Source organism: Hippopotamus amphibius, chromosome 16, assembly GCF_030028045.1.
Source record: "Hippopotamus amphibius kiboko isolate mHipAmp2 chromosome 16, mHipAmp2.hap2, whole genome shotgun sequence".
Taxonomy (NCBI): Eukaryota; Metazoa; Chordata; class Mammalia; order Artiodactyla; family Hippopotamidae; genus Hippopotamus; species Hippopotamus amphibius.
In genome coordinates this window covers 35731327-35745569 of record NC_080201.1, presented here as the reverse complement: position 1 = coordinate 35745569, position 14243 = coordinate 35731327, and positions in this window count along the sequence as shown.

Sequence of the window (14243 nt, the reverse complement as noted above, 5' to 3'; positions counted from 1 at the left end):
AGGGGAGTGCCTACTGAAGAAATGGCACGAACAGGTACTGTGTCCAAAATCCTCAGCCACTGACAGGCTACCTGCACAATTTTGCCGTTTTTCTTATACCATCTCTACTATTATGTACTTAATAATTATTGTGGGTCAACTAATTTTTGACCTTAAATACATTTACTTTTGAAAACTTTTTAATGCTTTTGCAGATGGGAGAAAGCAGTATCATTTGCCATCAAAAGAAAGTTACTGTCTAACAATTGCGTAGTTATTAAAATAAAAATATCCATCTCTGAGCCTCCTGAAATCACTTGTATGATATTTTGGGGAACATTAGTCCAATGGAAAGAGAACTAGATTTTAAAAATCAGAATAGCTGGTTTAAGCCCTAGGGCTGCCTCTAAAAATCATGGTCATTTACTGAAGGCTCTTTGTGTGTCAGGCACAACACATATGTTGCCTCCATCTCATACCAGGTAAGTATGAAAATATCCATTTCTCAGATGAAACATTGAGTCTCAAGGAGGTTAAGTAATTTACCCAAAGTCACACAGCTAAAAAGCATCACAAGTGGAATTTACACGCAGATCTGGCTGACCCCAGGCCCTGGGTTTTTCCCATGACACCACCATGACCTCTCCACCCTGTTGGCCAATCTGGGCTTCAGTGTGGTCATCTGTAAGATGCAGGTACCAGACCAAATGCCCTCTCAGGATTGTAAACTCCAAAGGCTAATGATGGGACCACAAACCAGGAAGCATTCCCACCTCTGGCCCCAAGAGGTTTGGGCAGCTGTGAACATGATTGGAATGTCCTGATTAATAAAGGATGCTGGCATAACTGACTACATGCCTGGAAGAAAACAAAGTTAGACCTCTGTCTGACCATTAAATGTAAAAAAGACAAAAAAATTAAGCACTAAGTTACATCTGTATCTATTGCCCACAATGTATTAAGTGAGGGGCTGGGAAAGAAAGCGGCAGAGAAACGTGTATAGTAAAATCCCATTTTGGAGAAAAAAGGGCGAAAAGAAAAAAGCCCACATTAGAATATATATGTTTGTAAAGGTCTGTTGGGCTTGGAGAAAGACCTGGAACTATAGACGCTAGGCAACTACCTTGATTATCTCCCTCATGGAGGGGCAGGAGGGATGAGGGAATGGAGGCAAGAGGAGAGGGTATAGAAGGATAAAAGGTCCATCACAAACTGGGAAGAATTAGCGTGACAAGTGAAAATGCAAGATATAAAATATTATCCATGGGCTTCCTAGGTGGCACAGTGATTAAGAATCTGCCTGTCAACACAGGGGACATGGGTTCAGTCCCTGCTCCAGGAAGACCCCACATGCTCCGGAGCAACCAAGCCCATGCACCACAACTATTGAGCCTGCACTTTAGAGCCCATGAGCCACAACTATTGACCCCATGTGCCACAACTACTGAAGCCCACATGCCTAGAGCCTGTGCTCTGCAACAAGAGAAGCCACGGCAATGGCAATGAGGAGCCCGCGCACCACAACAAAGAGTAGCTCCTGCTCGCCACAACTAGAGAAAGCACACGTGCAACAACAAAGACCCAACAGAGCCAATAAATAAATTATTTAAAAATGTATATATTATCTACACCAATTCTGCAAAAACTTGCAAATGAAGTAATCATGTATACGAGGGTTGTAATGTAACAAACCAAAAAACTAATGTGATTGGATAATAGAATTGTGCGCACTTTTTGTCTTAGACCGGTGCTGCTTTATTTTTTATTTTTTGCAAAATTGTAACACAAAAATAATACATTGCAATGCTTAAAGTCGCTAAAAGTAAATGTTCCCCAATTTTCTGGATGTATCCAGAAAACAAACAAGAAAGAGGCCACGTCACGTGCAGGGCGCGGAGATCTGTCCTGCGGGGCACTTAAGCGGGGTGAGCAGGGGCAGCTCTGCGTCACAAGGTGAAGGCTCTCTTTGCACTTATCCTCTGTCTGAACATCCACAAGATTTTCCAAATCAAAGAAAAGGCCCTTCATGAACTGTGGTTTCATTTGCAGGCCTTTCATTTTAGCCATTTAAGTTGGATTCAAATGAGCACGGCTAAGCTGATGACAAAAATTCCTGGACAGCACAGCTCTCCCTGGTCAGGTTGCAAACATTCCCACTGATTGACTTTCTGGGTTTGACTCCTCCAAGTCACCCCCGAGTCTGTGCTAATAAGATGAAGGGGGTCACAGACCTCCTTAACTGGGAGAAATAAAGGTTTTCATCTTTTATTAAACACTGGAAATGGCTAAAAGTGCTACCTCTGAGAGGCAAGGTTTAAAGAAGCAAACTGATATATTTTGCTAATTAAACCATTAAAAACCTCATTTAGGTGTAAATAAGGAAGGCACATTAAATCTTAATGTACAGCGTGGGGAGTGAGCTTGGCTCCTGTGCTAAGCGCCTAGGCTCTGACCCCCCGAAAGTGATTAAAAATAGAACTCCCACCAAAGCACTTTCTATCCCCTGCTGGAATAGGAAGTGCTCCCCCCCAAAACAAGACATCATCTCTGTCCTAGCTCCCCACGCCCAACACACACACACACACACACACACACACACACACACACACACATCACAGGGAAGGGAGGGTATTTCCCTCAGGACTCCCTCCGCCCTCCTGGCTGCTTGCCGTTTAGGGAAGGGCAGCTTTAGGTCCCAGCTGCAGTCAGATGGGCCCCTGGACAACTAGCAAGAGCTTGGGAAGCCAGTGGGTCTGAAATTGAGCCCAGCTCGGTATGGACTCTCACTCTATCCTTTAGATGACAACGTCCTGAGCTGCGGCTCCTCTGTTGATCACAGCGGATCGGGCAGTACCAAACTCTCTTCACAGAATTTAATGAGGATTAAATGAGATCATGTGTCTGAAACCAGCAAGTGCAGGGCTTGGTTGGTATATGCGCTCAGTAAATATTTTGGAAACCTTTTCTGAAAAATAAAAGCATAGTAAAAATTCCTGAAAAAGATACACTAAAATTGTAAGAGTGGTGTTCTCTAAGTGGTTTTGATTTTCTATCATTACTTATCCATATTTTCTAGAATAAATGGATATTATTGGGAAAATTTTTAAGGTTCTCAAAAGATCTTAATTTTCTACCAGATTACCACTCTTTATGTGAGCCTACTACTATTTACTCACAGGTGGGTTTAGTTATATACTCTATACACTCTTGTATCTTTTTTTTTAACTGTGTGCATTCATTATCTTTTTAAAAAGGAAGGAAGGAATGAATTAATTTTTAAAGAGAAAACATTTTTATATATAAATTGGGGCAATAAGATTCTGAGGGATGGAATAAATCGTCGAGCTGGGTAGTGAGGGCTCCTTCCTTCCAGTCTGTCTTCTTTCCCCTCAGCTTAGTTTTACTTTTCATGTGACCCTACTGAGAAATATTTATTAGCAAAAAGAAGTTGCTCTTGTTTTTAGAGAAATATGGCTCTTAAGCAACATGGAACAAATAGTAAAGGAGGAAAAGGAGCCAGGGAGTTTCAGGTTTTGGCTGTGCAAGGTGAGTATGGGAATAGATGGGGGTAGGTGGTACACAAAGCCATAAGGGCTATAGAGAAAAGCACTAGAGGCAGGGGTACAAATACACATAAGATACCGATGTGACAGATTCATTCATTCAATAGATGTGTGTGAAGTGTCTGCCACGTGCCACATGCCACGTGCAATGCAGAGGATACAGATGTGAGCTAAGCAGGCCTTCATGGAGCCTAGCATCTGCTGAGGGAAGCAGCAAATAAACAGTGAACAGTGAATACACCTTACAGCTTGCGGTCAGGGCTGTGCAGGACAGGCCAGATGATCTCGTGATCAGCTTGGAGGAAGTCAGGGTGAGGCTCTCTGAAGAAATAGCATATAAACTGAGACCTAAAGGATATATAATGATCAGTCAGACTAGGAGTGAAGGAAAGGCCATTCTAGAAGGAGGACATTGCATATGTGAAACCCCTAAGACAAGAACAGGTATAAATTTCAGTTATACAACATGAGTATATTCTAGAAGTCTGCTGTGTAAGCTTGTGCCTGTAATTAACAATACTGTATTGTGCAATTAAAATTTTGTTTAGAGGGTAGATCTCACATAAGTGTTCGTATCGCCATCAAGGAAGGAAGGAAGCGAGGGAGGGATGGAGGAAGAGAGGAAGGGAGGGCGGGAGGGAGGAAAAAGAAACAAAAGAGGAGCTATCAAATGGCCTGGGTGGTTGAAGTGAAGTGAGGCTGGAGAGGGGATGTAGTGGCTAAGGGCTAGGGCCGGGCTTGGGGCTGGGTCAGGAACCTGGAGATTATCCCAAATGCAATGGGAAGCTATCAAAATTTTAAGCAGAGGAGTGATGTTATCTGGTTTCCATGCTTAAAAGATCTCTGTCTACCAGCGGAGAATGGAGCAGTGCGGAAGCTGTTGCTACCGTCCAAATAACGGCTTTGGAAATGGAGGGAAGTGGATGGGTCCACAATGTATTCAGGAGGCAGAACTGACAGAGTTTGTTGCTAGAGTGGGTATGGAGTTGAGGGAGGGAAAAAGAGGAGCCCGTGGTGACTTCCAGGTTACTGTGGAGAAGCCGAAGAGAGAAACCAATGGGGGGCAAAATTTATACTCTAACATGGGGACCCTAAAGCAGCTGAGAGGTTGTATAGAATGTCTGTGGGTACCTGAGTCTGCTAGGGAGAAATACCGCTCCCCCCACCTCAAAAAAAAAACCAAAAAAAAACCACTATGGGCAGTTGAATTAGGACAACAGCCAGAAGTCCGCTGGGGAGCCAGCAGGTAGATGCTGGGTAGGTCTGGAGGAACTGCCTTCATGACATTCTAGAGTGAGGTCTTCTCTGACCCCTCAGCTCTGGGCGTGGACCCATCTGGGCTCCTGTCACACACACAGTCTGAGGTTGTCACTGAAGTCTCTGCAGGCAGCAGCAAGATCCAGGGGGGAGAGACTCTCATCCATGAGGATATCGGCTAAGTATTTACTACATGCCCAGCATGGTCCCAAGGCCTTTGGCAGAGGCTGCAAAGAGTCCAGACCTCAACTTATAACCCTGTCAAGGAAGCAAAATACGTGAAATAAGGTGTCTCTTTCAGATCAGCTCTGCTCAGAAATGATTGGTTCTGTGTTCATTCTTTCAAGTCCAGATAGGTGAGGCACATGCTAAGGCGTTCCTGTCTCACAATCAGTCACTATTAATTCCTGCATTTTAACAGGGCTAACAGGGCTGTGTTAATGTTGTAACTCAAGAATGACCACTGCTGGGTATTAAGTTTCCATGATAGAGACTGTGATTGTATGTAAAGCCCCTGGTTAACCTGCCCAGGGCATGATTCCAGGCCCCAGGAAATGACCATTCATAAGGCCTTGCTGTGTCAGGCCCCTCCAGTCCATCTCTCCTCCCACTCTTTGTTTCAGCCACATCAACGCTCCTTTAGTTCCTGGAAAGTGCCAAGCTCTTCCCTGCCTCAGGGCCTTTGCACATGCTTTATCATTATCCTTGTATCCCACTCAACTCATTTTAATTGTTCAGCTCTCAGCTTAAGCCTCATGGCCTAGGGGAAGCCTACAACTCCCTGCTGCTCCCAGCAAGTTCTCATTGTTAATGCACACTTAGAGGATTCCACCTGCCCTTCACAGGGATTTTTCAATTCCCAATAAAACATTGATTGATATGATTATTTCATTACTGTCTACCTCCTCCAGTCACCAATAAAAGCATCAAGAAAGTCTGCTTTGTGTTCATCCCCAGTGCCTAGCACAGTCCCAGACCTATATCAGACCCTTAAATAAAAAAATGAAAAAAGACGTGAATGGGTGAATGGAATGAGTGAACGGATAAATGAGTGAATTCCTTCATGGCAGCAAGTACCTAGGATGTGCAGAGTAGTCCTGGCACTAGCACCATGCCCCTTGTAAGTCTCCCAGGGTAGTCAGGCAGAGTCAGCCCTGGCCAGAGTAATATGGGAGGTGCTTTCCCAGAGAGGCCAAACTTGCCCCGCCAGTGCTTGGAAGGGACTTTGAGCCAGCTGCTGCGCCAGGTGCTGACTTCCGGGGTCAGTGCCCCTGAATCCATGATAGTGAACAATTCCATTGTTCCTGGGTGCTAAGTGATTCTAGACCAGTGACTCATGATGGGGGAATGGAGGAAAGTGCCGGATAAGCACCTCCAGCAGCTCTCCTGCTCCTGACAAGCTCTGAGCCAAAATGGGATTTCGGTTATCAAAGCAAGCCAGTTTCCAATTTTGGTCTCCTCATCAAGGACCAGGGATCTTCCTCCAGTGGAAGATGCTTGTTTGGGCACAGTTTCTTTGTGCACAAAATCCCAACAGCTTTGCCCATTGGTCTCCTGAGCCTCTGGTTGCCCAAGACCTGCTACAGGAGTGGGGAAGCCCACTAAGCACGTAGTGAAGCCAAAGACGTTGGGAAACAGATCAAGTCAGAACCCAAATTGAAGGCCAACACATTGGGCATTTTCCAGAGGGGTACCCTATAGGAAACTGGTATCCTACAGGAGAGGTGGGAATTAGAAAATGGAGGAAGGGGGCAGGGGGAACAGGGCAGAGGTCTTAAGCCTGTGCTTGTGTGACGATTGGTCCAGGCTTGACAGAGTACTGGGGGCTTGTTGTGAGCAAACTCTGCTTCTCTGCTGGAAGCACAAGGAAACCAGCTAGTACCCCATGGAGAAGGGAGACTTTCAGGTAGACCAGCAGGTTGTGTGGCCTCTAAGCTACCTTTGGAGATCTTGGTTGTCTGCCTTCATGACAAAGTAAGAATGGCACTGACTACCCCCATGTCAGAGGCTGTTTCTGAAGTCTAGCGGACACCCAGAAAGCTCCACTGTGCTCTGCATCTCAGTCGCCCAAGCTGAGTTGTAATTTTTTAAGAACCAGCCACGCATCACATAATAATCAACCAAGATGGATGGAGGAGGAATCCAAACAGCATACCACTGCCTTGGCTCAAAGTTGGTGGAGGGGGGGTACATTCCCTAGTGAGAGAGACAGACAAAAGAAGAGGCTTAAGTAATACCCCATTTTCCCAGCATGAGTGGAACTGCTAGCATTTGTATTTCTACTCAGTGCATTCAGTTAGAGAAGGCCTGGAGCCAGGGAGCTGGAACCTTGTCTTCTCATCCCAAATCCCACTATACTCCCCAGCTCTATGGCCTCAGACATATTGTTAAACTTCCTGAATCTTTCTTTTCCCGTTTGTCGAATAAGATGAACAGTCCTTACTGGTCCAGGAGGCCCTCTCTGAGGAGATGATATTTGAGCTGAGACCTAATTTTGAGAAAAATCTAGATGTGAATTTCTGGGGAGAGTGCTTTCCAGGCAGAGGAAACAGAAAGAGCACAGGGCCTGAGGCGAAGCAAGCCTGGCTTATTTGAAGAATAACAACAACAATAATCAAAACTGGTGTGGCTGAAGCGGAGGGAGGGAAGGAAAGACAATAGGAGATTATGTCAGAGAAGTAGTCATGAGCCCAAATGTATGACCTTAAAGGCCATGGTTTATATGAGGCATGATGAGAGCACAACAAAGTTTTTTAGGCAGGGGAATGGTATGATTTACCTTTGTAAGAGAATATTCTGGCTGCTGCATAAAGAATGAATCAGCGTGGGCGGGAGGCAAAGCTTAAGCATGAAGAATATTTATGTGGCTAACTGAAGTCATTTCAGCAAGAGATCGTGGCAGCTAGGATTAGAGGAACAGCAGCGGAGGTGCAGAGGTAGAGGGGTTGGGAACACATCATGGAAGTAAAGTCAAAAAGACATGCTCATGCATGACCTGGAGAATCCCAGAAGTCCAAGAGTCTTCCTTTATCTTGTCCCATCTCTGTCCCCTTCAGTCCAAGCTGGCAGCGTTTCTGCTGAGATGATCAGTTGGATTCCTAAGTCGCACATCTAATCTTTTTAGCAAATGGTTGTCCAGATACATCCTTGTTCTCTTCAGAGCATGCCTTCTCATATTTGTAATATAGATAGGCTGAAAATTTTCCAAATCTTCAAATTCTAGTTTCTTTGCTTAACAATCCCTCCTTCAATTTATTTCATTCCTCTTGCTTTTTACTATAAGCAGCAAAGAGAAGCCAGGTCACACCTTCAACATTTTGCTTAAAAATATCTTCAGCTAAATACCCAAGTTTATCACTTTCAAGTTATACCTTCCACAAAACAGTGGAACCCAATGCAGCCAAGCTCTCTGCCACTTTAAAACAAAGATCACTTTTCAAGTTGCCAATAACATGTTTCTCATTTCCATCTGAGACTAGAAGCAACTTTAACTTTTACACGTCTAACAATATTCTCTTCAAGGATATCTAGGTTTTTTCCTATCATGAACCTCAAAACTCTTCCAAGTCTCATTGGATTCTGGTAAGATGGTAAAGTAGGAAGCACCAGGAATCTGTCTTCCCACCTAGACCATAATTGCAATGGCAGAATCTGTTTGATATAACTATTTTGGAACTCTGGAATCTATTAAAGGCTTGCAACTTCCAGGGGAAGACTTGGAGGATAAAAATTGCAGTTAATTTCTGTGAATTTCAGCTCTCAGCACAGGAGCTGCTACCCATTTCCCACTCCTAGCCTGTGAAAGGCAGCTGTGCATGTTCCTGGAGCAGCTTGCACACAGCTTGTGGGAGCAGGGTAGACAAAAATGACCCTGCCCTCCACATACTAGGGATCTATGCTCTGACTGCTGATTGTTGCTTCACATCACTGGCTGCAGACAAAGAGGTGGGCAGTCATTGTTGCACCTCCCATTGTTGCAAGCCCCACCCCCCTCAAATGAGGTGAATTCCAGGGGATGTAAAGGACTGACACACTTCTCTCCCCTTCAGTGTTCTCTTTTCCTCCATTTGAGAGTCAGACATTAAAGACCAAGACATTTTTTTAAAACTTCATATATGGGGAAAATTAGAAAGTGACCACACATGACTAAGGAAAGTTTCAGAAAAGACCTGAGAAGATCTCAAGTTTACACCCCACACTGATCCTCCACATAGAGATAGTGACAACAAGCAAATAGGCAAAAAACATAAACAACAACAAAAATAACAAAAAACAGCAAATGCTGAGAAAGGGGGAGAATCTGATTTCCAGAGCTACTACATTATTAGATTCAAATGTCCAGTTTTCAGTAAAAAGTCACAAGCCATACAAAGAAACAGAAAAGAATGGCTCATTCAAAGGGAAAAACAATAAAAGCTATCCTGGAAAAGGACCTGATGGCAGAAATGCTAGACAAAGACATTAAAACAACATTCATAAAGATACTCAAAGAACTGCAGGAAGATGTGGATTAAGTCAGAAAATAGTAAATGAACAAAATGAAAACATCAATAAAGAGCTAGAAACCTTAAAAGAAAACCAAAAGAAATTCTGGAACTGAAAAATACAATAATTGAAATAAAAATTTACTAGAGGTATTCAAAGGCAGATTTGAGCAGGCAGAAAAAACAATCTGCAAACTTGGATATAGGACAATGGAAATTATCAAGTCTAAGAAACAGAAAAAAAAAATCAAAGAAGTTAACAGAGCTTAAGGGACCTGTGGAACACTATCAAACAGACTAAATATATATTGTATGAGTCTCAGAAGGAGGAAAGAGAGAGAAGGAAGCAGAGAGAATTTTAAGAAATAATGACTGAAAATGTCCCAAATTTGATGAAAGACATGAATATAAACATCCAACAGGCTCAATACACTCCAAGTAAGATGAATTCAAAGGAGTCACAGCAAGACACATTATACTCAAATTTTCAAAAGACAAAAATAAAGAAAGAGTCTTGAAATCAGCAAGAAAGACAGGATCCTCAATAAAATCATGGACAGACTTCTCATCAGAAATATTGGAGGCCAGAAGGAAGGTGGGTAGATATATTCAAAGTGCTAAAAGAAGAAAACTGTCAACCAAGAATGCTATATCCAGCAAAACTGTCTTTCAAAAGTGAGGGAGAAAGTAACACATTCCCAGAATAACAAAAACTGAGGGAGTTTGTGACCACTACATCTGTCCTGCAAGAAATGATCAAGAGAGTCCTGCAAGGTGAAAACAGAGGATATTAGACAGTAACTGGAAACCACATGGAGGAAATAAAACTATCAATAAAGGTAAAAAGATGGCCTTATAAGAGCTCGTATTATTGTAATGATGGTTTGTAACTGTACTTTTTGTTTTCTACATGATTTAAGAGGCTGATACATTAAATATATATATATTAGTCGTATTAGTTTTCTACATAATTTAAAAAATACCAATGCATTTAAAAGAATTATTAGTTTCTTTTTTGAGCGCACAACACATAAAGATGTTATTTTGTGACATCAACAGCTGAAGGGGTGGAGAAGAAATTGTAAAGAGCAGAGTTTTAAAATATTATTGAAGTTAAGCTGGTATAAATTCTAATTAGATTGTTATAACTTTAGGATGTTAAATGTGATCTCCATGGTAACCACAAAGATAATATTTAGAGAATATACTCAAAGGAAATGAGAAAAGAATTTAAGCATTTCACTACAGAAAATCAACTAACCACAAAAGAAGAGAGTAATGTAGGAAATGAGGGACAAAAATATTATAAAGCAAATACAAAACAAAATGGAAAATGACAGAAGTCCCTTCACATTAGCACAGTAACCACCATCCACCTGAATTATCTGCGATTTTACTTTCTGCAGTTTCAGTTACCTGAAGTCAACTGTAATCTGAAAATATTAATTGAAAAATTCAGAAATAAACAAGTCATAAGTTTTAAATTGAATGCCATTCTGAGCAGCATGATGAACTCTTGTACCGTTCTGCTCTGTCCCAGGTGGGATGTGATTCTTCTCTTTGTCCAGTGTATCCATGCTGTTCACACTACCTATCTGTTAGTATTAGGGAAAAAAACATAGTATATGTAAGTTTCAGTGCTTCCATGGGGTTTCAGGCAGCCATTGGGGCTTTTAAAATGTCTCTCCAGCAGATAAGGAGGGATTACTCTAACTGCTTTAAATATAAGTGGATAAAATTCTCCACTCAAAAGAGACTGGCAGAATGAATAAAAACACTTGATCCAAATACATATACAAGAGACTCACTTTGGATCCAAAGACACAAATAGATTGAAAGTGAAAAGATGTAAGAAGATATTCCATGCAAATAGTAAGCAAGAGAGAGTAAGAATGGTATACTAACATCAGATAATATGGGTTTTAAATCAAAAAAGCTCACAAGAGACAAGGAATGACATTATATATTAATAGAAGTTTCAATTTGCAAGAAGTTATAACAATTGTAAACATTTATGCAGCTAATGACAGGTCATCAAAACATATGAAGCAAAAACTAACAATTAAAGGAAGAATAGATAGTTCCACAATAATTGTTGGGGACTACAATACAGATAAAATAACCACATAGAAGATAAGTAAGGAAATAGGAGATTTAAAAAACATAACAGACCAGCTAGATATAACAGACATATGTAGAACACTCTAACAACAATAGCGTGCACATGGGACACTTTCCAGAATAGACCATATGGTAGGTGATAAATTAAGTCTCAAGAGATTTTAAAAGGTAGAAATTATACAAAATATCTTCTCTAACAACAATGGGTTGAAGTTGGAAATCAACAACAGTAGTAAAACTGGAAATTTTACAAAAGTGTGGAAATTAAAATAACACACTTTTAAACAATCAATGGATCAAAGAGTAAGTCCCAAGAGAAATTGAAAAATACTTAGAGACCAATGAAAATGAAAACACAACATACCAAAATTTACGGGATGTGGCAAAAGCTGTGCTAAAGGGGAAATGAATAGTTATAAATGCTTATATTAAAAACAAAAAAGACCTCAAATCAACAACTTAACTTCACAGCTTAAGAAACTAAAAAAAGAAGAACAAACTAGACTCAAAGCTAGCATAAGGAAGTAAATAATAAAGTTTAGAGCAGATATAAATGAACTAGAAAATTTTTTTTAAAATAGAGAAAAAACATAAACCCAAAAGTTAGTGCTTCAAAAAGAAAACAAAATTGAGAAACTGGGATAAAGTAAGAAAAAAAAGAGAGAAGCAAAATTACTAAAATCAGAAATTAAAGTGGGGCATTACTATTGATTCTACAGAAATAAAAAGGATTATAAGAGAATACCATGAACAATTGTACTACAACAAATTGGATAGCCCAGACAAACAAATTCCTAGAATTACAGAATCTACCAAGGCGAAATCACAAAGAAATAGAAAATCTGGATAGATCTACAGTTAGTAATGAGATTAAGTCAGTAATTTAAAATCTCCCAACAAAGAAAAGCCCTGTAACTGATGGCTTCACTAGTAGTTCTATCAAATATCTAAAGAAAAACTAATACCAATCCCTCTCAAACTTTTCCAAAAAATTTAAGAGGAAGGGACATTTCCTAACTCAGTCTAGGAGACCAGTACTAAAGCCAAACAAAAAAAACTACAAGAAAAGAAGAACTCCAGACCAATATTCCTTATGGACATTAATACAAAAATATTCAACAAAACCATAGCAAAATGAACTCAGCACCATATTGAAAGGATTGTACAACATGACAAAGTGGGATTTATTCCTGGAATACAAAGATGGTTTAATATACAAAAATTGATCAATGTAATATACCACATTAACAGAATGAAGAAGGAAAAAAGCACATAATCATCTCAACTGATACAAGAAAAGCATTTGATAAAATCCAACACTTTTAGTGATAAAAAAAAAAAAAACACTCAACAAATTAGAAATAGAGGGAGGGACTTCCCTGGTGGTGCAGTGGTTAAGAATCCATCTGCCAATGCAGGGGACACGGATTCGATCTCTGGTCCAGGAAGATCCCACATGCCTTGGAGCAACTACTGAGCCCACAAGCCACAACTACTGAAGCCCGCGTGCTTAGAGCCTGTGCTCCGCAACAAGAGAAGGCACTGCAATGTGAAGCCCGCGCACTGCAACAAAGAGTAGCCTCTGATTGTGACAACTAGACAAAGGCCGCACACAGCAATGAAGATGCAACACAGCCAATAAATAAATAAATAAATAAAAACAAAAATAAATAAATAAATAAATAAATAAATAAATAAAAATAAAGTGTTTTTGTAAAAATGAAAAGAAATAGAGGGAAATTCATCATCTCATAAACAGCATTTCTGAAAAACTCACAGCTAACATCACACTTAATGGAGAAAGACTGAAAACTTTCCCCCTAAGATCAAGGAACAAGACAAACATGTTTGTTCTCATCACATCTATTCAAATTGTGCTAAAAGTCTAGCTAGGGAAATTAGACAAGAAAAAGAAATAAAAGGCATCCAAATTGGAAAATGGAAGTAAAATTATCTCTCTTTGCAGATAATATGATTTCATGTAAAGAAAAACCTACAGATACCCAAAAAACCCATTAGAACTAATAAATGAATTCAGCAAAATAGCAGGATAAAAAGTTAAGACACAAAAATTAGTTGCATTTCTGTACACTAATAAACAATCTGAAAAGAAAATTATAAAAACAATTCCATTTATAACAGCAGCAAAAGGAATAAAATACTTAGGAATTAATTTAACCCAGGAGCTGAAAGACTATAAAACATTACTGAAAGAAATTAAATAATACGTAAGTAAATGGAAACACATCCCATGCTTATAGATTAGAAGACTTAATATTGTTAAAATGTCATTGTTACTCAAAGTGACCTACAGATTCAGTGCAATCACTGTCAAAATCCCAATGCCAATTTTGGGGGAATTAGAAAAACACATCCTAAAATTTATATGGAATTTCAAGGGACCTCAAATAGACAAAATAATCTTGAAGGAAAAAAAAAAACAAAAAAACCCAAGCCTGGAGGACTCACACTTCCTGTTTTCAAAACTTGCTGCAAAGTTACAGTAATCAAAAGAGAGTGGCAATAGCATAAAAACAGACAATGGAATAGAATAGGAATCCCAGAAATAAACACTCATATACATTTTTGACAAGGGTTCCAAGATCATTCAATGGGGAAAGAATGGTCTTTTCAACAAATGGTCCTAGGAAAACTGTGTATCCAGATATATAAGAAGGAAGTTGGACACTTTAGTACCATACACAAAAATTAAATCAAAATAGAAATAAGACCTAAAACAATAAAACTCTTAGAGGAAATAGTGAGACATAAAGCTTTGTAACATTAGATTAGGCAATGATTTCTTGGATATGACACAAAGGACACAGATAACAAAAGA